The sequence below is a fragment of the Vigna unguiculata genome, chromosome 10 (genome assembly GCF_037176805.1).
Source record: "Vigna unguiculata cultivar grain cowpea cultivar isolate G323 ecotype 2 chromosome 10, ASM3717680v1, whole genome shotgun sequence".
Taxonomy (NCBI): domain Eukaryota; kingdom Viridiplantae; phylum Streptophyta; class Magnoliopsida; order Fabales; family Fabaceae; genus Vigna; species Vigna unguiculata.
The window spans coordinates 10,457,587-10,465,329 of NC_140801.1; the positions used below are offsets into that span (position 1 = coordinate 10,457,587).

The following is a 7,743-nucleotide window of genomic DNA, read 5'->3' on the forward strand; positions in this document are numbered from 1 at the left end:
ATTCACACGCTCATGATCCAGTGACCCCATGCTCCATCATAATGAACTAATTTTCACAGAAAACCACAGACCCTCAAATTCCTTCTCAGCTACATAGAGTCACTACCACTGCGCTGGCGCCTGGCGGCAAGCCCCGTGCCGCCAGGTGGTGCATCAGTTTTGGGGAATTCCAGAACTTTGCCCTACACCTGCGAAGTTCCAACTTCTCAACATTCCTCTCTTACAGCTTTCTCCCACTTCTCACGCGAATTCACTTATGATTATAAGGTTTCCCATTATGAACCCATTCATTCGCTCTTACTAGTACCATTAAATCACCAATATGATAGTGGACAACCAGACCCCAATTTCCAACCCTAAAAAGCGTCATAACACTGTTCCATTCAACTAAGCCCTCAATTACGTGAAATTAAATGCTATGTGACCTCAAATCATCCTTTCACAGTTAATTTGGCGTCCCCCAATCAAAATAATCCAAAAACCAACAGGACATCAAAATATAACTGAGATCAGTTCGCGTCGCCTGGCGAGTACTCATCACTGTCAGAAAGTTCATCAAAAACCCAAAAATTTGGGTTTGTAGGCTAGTGTCGCCTGACGGTACAGGGCTTCACTGCCAGGCGGTTCCTCAAGGGAACCCAAAAAACACTAAGCTGGCATGTGTCGCCTAGCGACTATGAATAGCCCGCCAAGCGGTTTCTGGAAATTTTCCAGAAACACAAAATTCATCATACAGCAAGGAGAAATCATGCATATTCAAGTCACACATCATATAGTTAACCAAAAGTATAACACTAACGTGGTAAAACTCCTCTAACCTAGAATTCCTTTGCTTAAAGTTTGAATTATGGATCTTCCCCTTGAACACCAATGCACCTTCCTTTGATTCCTTCTCAAAACAGCCCTTATTTCACACTAGTATCACACTTTTCTCTCTGAATTTCGTTTCTCACAATGGCCTCTCTAATGGCAACCACTAAAACCTTCTCTCTTACCTCTAATTGGCCTTTTAATTGGGTCTTAATGTGGGTTAATGGCATAAAAACGAAAAGGGTTTAATGTTGGTGTTTATTGCCATTCATAGGTGGATTGTTTTTCAGCCACCTCTAGGCTACCCATTCAGTTAGGGTTTCCTTCAACTTTTCACATTCAAGCCAAAACTAAGTTTAGCAAAAATAAAGTTTAATTCGAGTTCTCCAAGACTTGAACCCACAACCATGCCAACGTCAAATCAATGCTTAACCATTCAACCAATTCATATTTCATGTTGACTAATATAATTCAATGATTATACTATCCCTCAACTTGATCAACATATATTTAAAATAATAACAAATAAATAACACACAATTGACATACAGCGAACTCAAACCTAAGTACTTTCACACAATCAAATACTCTCAACCATTTGAGCTAGTACGTTTCCACATCATACAAGTTAGAATTTAATGCCATAAAGGCTCTCACTACCCGCATCTATTATTTATTTATTTATTTAATTAATTAAATTCTACGGGTCTTACATCTAACGGTTGGGTGTGAAGGGTACATTTGAATGCCCTCACAATTTGTCTATAAATAGGCTCGTGGGACACTAGGGCACCACATTTGATTGTTCTACTAGTCGAAGAGTCCCAAGTTGATTTTGTGCTCGTGTAAAGTATGTTCTTATCTTCACTTCTTTCTTAGTCTATTGGATACACTCCCTCCACAACTCTCCACTCAGCAACAGGGGTTGTGTTAATATCCCCTCATCCCATGTGGATATGTTTCGATGTGTTCATCCTTTGCTTTTAGCTTATATGTTAATTTAGCTTACTTTCTGTGTTGTCATTTGCAAGTGTAATGTCTGTTGGATAATCTTTAATTTTGTTAGATAATCTTTAGATTACGTTTTAGATTACAGAGGTATTTTTATTTAGCAAAGTGATAGGGTATTTTATATTTTTGAATTAGATTTAAGTTAGTTGTTATTTTAGTTAGTTGGAGTATCTAAGATTTAGTTTATTAATATGGCATATTAGATTAGATTAGGTTAGATTAGATTAAGATTTAGTTTGGTTTGTTAATATTTGGTTTGTAAGTGGCTATATAATAGCCCATTCTCCATCAATGAAAATCACCACAGTGACTTATGTTGCATATTCTTTTAGTGTGTGAGTTTTTTCCAACAAAGTAGTATCAAAGCTTTATGCTCTGAGTACCGAGAGAAAAAAAGGAGGGAGAGTGAAACAATGGGACAAAGGAAGAAAGGAGTATGCTTGAGTGAGAGATGAATAAAGTGGTGAATGGTATGACGGTGCCGCAACTGACGAAGAAAACCAATTATGATAATTGGTGTTTGCAAATGAAGACCTTTTTAGGATCCCAAGATATTTGGGATGTAGTGGAGATCGGGTATCAAGAACCCGAGAAGGAAGCAAATCAGACGGCGGCCCAGATTACCGCGTTGAACAAGACACGAGTGAGAGACAAGTCAGTTCTTTATTTCTTGTACAATGCGGTGGATGAGTCAGGCTTTGAGAAGATTGCAAACGTTGCATCTTCAAGGAAGTGTAGGATATTCTAGAGTTTTCATACAAAGGTAACAATTGGGTCAGACAAGTCCGACTTCAAGCTCCTAGAGGAGAGTTTGAAGGCTTGAAGATGGAAGATAAATAGCAGGTAACCGAGTACATAACTCGGGTAGAGAAGGTGGCCAACCAACTCGACAAGAATGGAGAGCCGATGCCAGCAAGCCAGGTTGTGGAGAAAATCTTGAGATCACTAAGAGATGATTTTGAGAGCATCGTATGTGCCATCAAGGAGTCGAAGGACCTATCAGTTCTCTCAGTGGAAGAACTTGTCGGGTCACTTGAGGCCTATGAACAAAGGAGATGGAAGAAGCATGAACTGTGTGACCAAGCACTACAAGCGCAACTTGATTTGAATGAAACTCGGAATACTCAAAGCTGAGGTTCTGGAGGTAGAGGACGAGGTAGCAGAGGATGAGATGGCCGAGGTCGAGGTGGACATGACAAAGGTGATGTTCAAGAGAGCACGGATCAAACCAGGCAGCATAATCGGCATGGTCATGGTCAAGAAAGGGACTAAGGAGATTTGACCTAGTTAGAAGTGGAATGCATCCGGTGTGGCAAGCACAACCACTACACAAGAGAATGTAGATCGGTAAGTTGCTACAATTGTGGCAAGGCTGGTCATATAGTGAAGTTTCATCGAACTTAAAAAAGCGAGAAAAGTCTTCTCACAAAGGAAGATGACGAGAAAGAGATAAGAATTTTAATGATGATGCAAAACTCAGATGTCAAACTAAAGAGCGGTAAATCGGAAGCTGAGTGGCGTTAGGGCTGTGTGAAGGAAAGAAAATCAGGTGACGAGCTTAGTCCAGGTTGGTTAAATAGCTCAGTCTGATATCTAGACACTGGAGCAAACAATCACATGTGTGGAGATGAGAGTTTCTTCAACGAACTCAGCAAGATGGAGGCCTAATTAGTGTCATGTGGAGATGATTCCAAGATGGTGATAAAAGGGCGTGGATCAATCCGACATATGCAAAAAGATGGACGAGTTGGAGAAATTAGGGATGTCTACTATGTTCCTGAGCTGAAGAGTAATATTTTAAGCATAGGTCAGAGAGTGGAGAAAGAAAACTCGATTCTGATGAAAGAATCGAGTACTATACTTGAAGGACAAGTACAGTCGGTGTAACATCCTAGTCGGAAATTACTTATTAAAAATAAACAAAAATAAATTTTAATAAAACAACCTCGTTTATTATTCAACAATTTCCCAAAATACGGGAAAATATTTAAAACCTCAAGTTCAACGCGCCAAAAGAGATAAAATAATTCACGGCAATACCGTATTACAAATAAAATTGTCTATAAAACTATTACAATAGAACCATAGTCCAACAAAATAAACCAATGATAAAATCCTCAAGAGATTCCCACTTCGTCTCTATGCATCAGTCTGCTCACCTGCATCAACATCTGCTCCCATGTAACAAGTTACATGATCATCGCCAAGCACACACATATAGGGTGAGCTCATTTAAATAAAACCAAACAAATATAATATTAAATACAATATCTCAACATTAAAACCCGGGTTAGTATTCTTCTCCCTTTTCCTTACTTCTCCATTTCCAGCACTTGCATTAGACGTCTATCATTTCTATACCCTTTAGGTGAAATCAATGATCGATCTTTGCTGCACGAGCGTCTACTCGCCCCTCCGACTACAGGCCACCACCTGATAGTCCACACGTGGGAATAACTTTGCCACAACATCTCACTGTGACACCAAGTGGAGCTCCCCAAAACAAACATAAGTTTGTAGTTGTTCCCAGACTACCAAAAACTTTATCAGAATACACTGAAGAGGGCAATCACCCGAAACCTCACCGTACGAGCCACAACTTGCACACTCCATTGGACTTCCTAAACCACCATGCTACAACCTAGAGTAGTCACGTGTTACCCCAATACAAGTTACACTCGTAACTGGGCCCCCAGCCAAAGCCTCGTATCATGAACATCACCTAAAGTTGTGTAGAAACCTTTCCTCGCGCACCATCGCTGCACCCAAACCGCCTGGCGCGCATCACACGCCGCTAGGCGGAATCTGGGTCCATACCGCCTAGCGGGCATATCACACCGCCAGGCGCCAAGCGCCAACACAGTACCAAGCACAGTTCTATCACCAGATTATCATACACACCTTTTAATCATGCAAATTGTAGTGTGATTAAGTTCTCTTTATTTACAATTTCCACTTACTTCATCATTATCAATACTTTACACCTTAACACAGTACCAACATTGCACCTACCAATGACCCAAATAGGTATTTACACAAAAAATATAGCACCATATGTTCACCAAGAATAGTCCGGTAACTACATTACCATACACATATACCTCATACCACAAATGCAGAACATACTTCCATAAGCTCACAATTTTACAATTTCAACACACCCTTACACCACTCTAATATTGTCTACCACTCACTCCACATGATACCAATTTAGTATTTATTACTCATTTACCCCAATCGCATATGGTTTCTGTAATCATAGTTTGCCATTAGCTTCAGTTCATAACAACATAAAACTTTATTTAGTGTAACACATATCTCAATTTTCACATACTCATACACACTTCCCATGATATCCTATATCGAAATTTCTTCCATCTCATTACCCTACTAATTCCGCCAGACATACAGATATGCAGCAAAACAATCAATAGCCTCAACCACAGTGGAACAACAATTTGATCATGCATAATTGTTTCCAATCCCCAACATAACCCTAACCCCAATTTCATACAAAATTCATGCATTCTGCAAAAACATGATATACACAGTCAACTATACTCATCAAAATTCACATTTAAGCATAGGAACATCACGACGACACCATAGGTACCCCAAAAATATCCAAAACAGCCAAAAATAGCTTAACTGTGTTCGTGCCGCTTGGCGAATCATCCCCTACCGCCATGCGGTTCATGGAGGAAACCCAGAATATAAGACCCGCGAAATTTAATTAATTAATTAAATAATTAATTAACAAATGCAGGTAGGAAGAACATTTATGGTATTTAATTCTGATTTGTATGACATGGAAAAGTATTAGCTCAATTGGTTGAGAGTACTTTATTGTGTGAGAGGAGTTGGGTTCAAGTCTTATGTATGCCAATTGTGTATATTTATTTGTTATTGTTTTAAATATATGTTAATCATGTAGTAGAATAATATAATACTTGAATTATATTAATTAACAAGAAACATGAATTGGAACGGACCATAAAGGAGTAATGAATGATAATAAAAGGCAAGAATTAGGTTAGGAGAAGGGTTTTGCAAGACTGAAATTGCACTCAGAAAATAGGGCACGAATTTTGTTAGAGTGGTGAGGTTTGAACGAGGTTTTTGGAGTCGAATTGAGAAGAACCAAGGGGAGTCCTTAGTGATCAAGGGAGAATTTTTTCAGTGTCAAAGTTTAAGCTAAGGAAACCAGGTTAGGAGAGCTTTTACGCGCTAATTTTATTTTAAGTTTGATGGGCATGCTAAATAGAGTAACCTTACGCGTTAACTTTATTTTAAATTTGATTCGCATGCTAATTAGAGTAACCTTACGCGTTAATTGGATTTTAAATTGGAATGGCATGCTAAATAGGATAATTTCATGAGTTGATTAATTTAAGTCTAATTGATATGTTGAATTTGGTATGAACATGATTGATATTTTATTCCTTTTAATTTATTGTTTCTGGGAAATTTCCAGAAATTGTCTGGTCGACAATGAATTGTCGCCAGACGATTCTTTCCTCTTCTAGGAAATTTAGGGTTCCTATAGAGGAACCATCTGTCAAATATAGCGTAAAATATACAAATTGACCACGGTTGACCAACCCTTACTCAGAGTTGACTGGTTGACCAGTTTGACTTTTGGACTGTCCATTGAGAAGCGAACATGTGGCAGCACTTTCTCTTTCCAGAATTAGGGTTTGGCGCAAGGTGCGTTTCATAGAGTCACGAGTGGTTCGGCGAGTTCATGGTGGTTGTCGCGGTGGATATCGAATTGATTGAGTGCTAGTTTGAGGGAGGTCGCGACGCGAGTTGCTTGCTGTTACAGGTATGGAGGCGCCGTAGTGACCACAATTTCTCTCACGACGCAGGGGGCGGCGATGTAGGCGCAATGGAGGCACAATAGAGGCTTGACGACAGCGCGAAAGTGACAGGTTCGAGCTCCTGGAGCGCGTAAGTGGCGACGTCTCGACGTAAGCGTGACGATGGTGTCGCGATGGATACGGGCGCGAACTCCGACGGCAGCAGTGGGGTCTGCATTTTGACGATGGCGCGAGGAAGAAGAGGGTGTGGTGGTTCGTGCTCGTGGATGCAGTCCATTGTCGGCGAGTGTAGTCCCGGCATGGTGGTGGCTGCAGGACGCGCGGAGAAGACGATGCAGTCGCGGACCACCGGTGCAGCAGCGGTGACGGGGTTTTCCTGGGTTAGCGCGTCGTGGTGGCTGCGCTCCGGTGTGAGCAACGGTGGCCGAACTGGTTCGTGGCGCCCGTGAGGGATGCCAGCGGCGTGAGAGTGATGGAGAGGGAGAAGAAGATTAGGGTTAGGGTTTTGGTGGTGTGAAAGAGAGAGAGAGTGATGAGGTGACATGTTTTGATTGGTGATTTGAGTTAGTGGAGGATTAATGAGGTGGCAAACTGTGAGTGGTTATTGTATTAAGTGAAGGATTGCCACGTGGCGAAATCTGGTGGATTAGATTTTTAAGTGACATTAGGGGTGCAGCTTAGTAAAAAGGAGGGGTGCAGAACAGAAATTGAAAGTCCAATTACAAAAGGGGTGTGAACCTGAAAACAGGGGGTGCAGTTAGCTCCAGAAATGTCCTTTCTTAGAAATAGATAATCCAATTGGAAAAAAGGGGTGTAAACATGAGAATTGGGTGTGTATTTAGTACCTGAACTATTCCTCTCCAAAATTCTTATTTTGGGACTTAATTTATGAATTAAAATATTCATTATTTACACTCTTAAGAACCTAAAATAAATTACAATTGCATTATTAAACTCAAGAATATCCAATAATATAATATGCAACTAAATACAATTTTAAGCGCAAAAATAATATTAAATTCCCAAAATTTAATTATTGAATGTGAACCAAGGTTTGATTCATCATACCTTCCAGGCGGTTTGGAAGCGGGCAGCGCCTGGC

The 7,743-nt window shown here is 40.4% G+C and overlaps 1 pseudogene; it reads left to right on the forward strand.

The window, feature by feature from the left end:
• The first annotated feature begins 2,272 nt into the window (after positions 1-2,272).
• LOC146882125 (uncharacterized) lies at positions 2,273-3,345 on the forward strand (annotated as a pseudogene).
• The last annotated feature ends 4,398 nt before the right edge of the window (positions 3,346-7,743 follow it).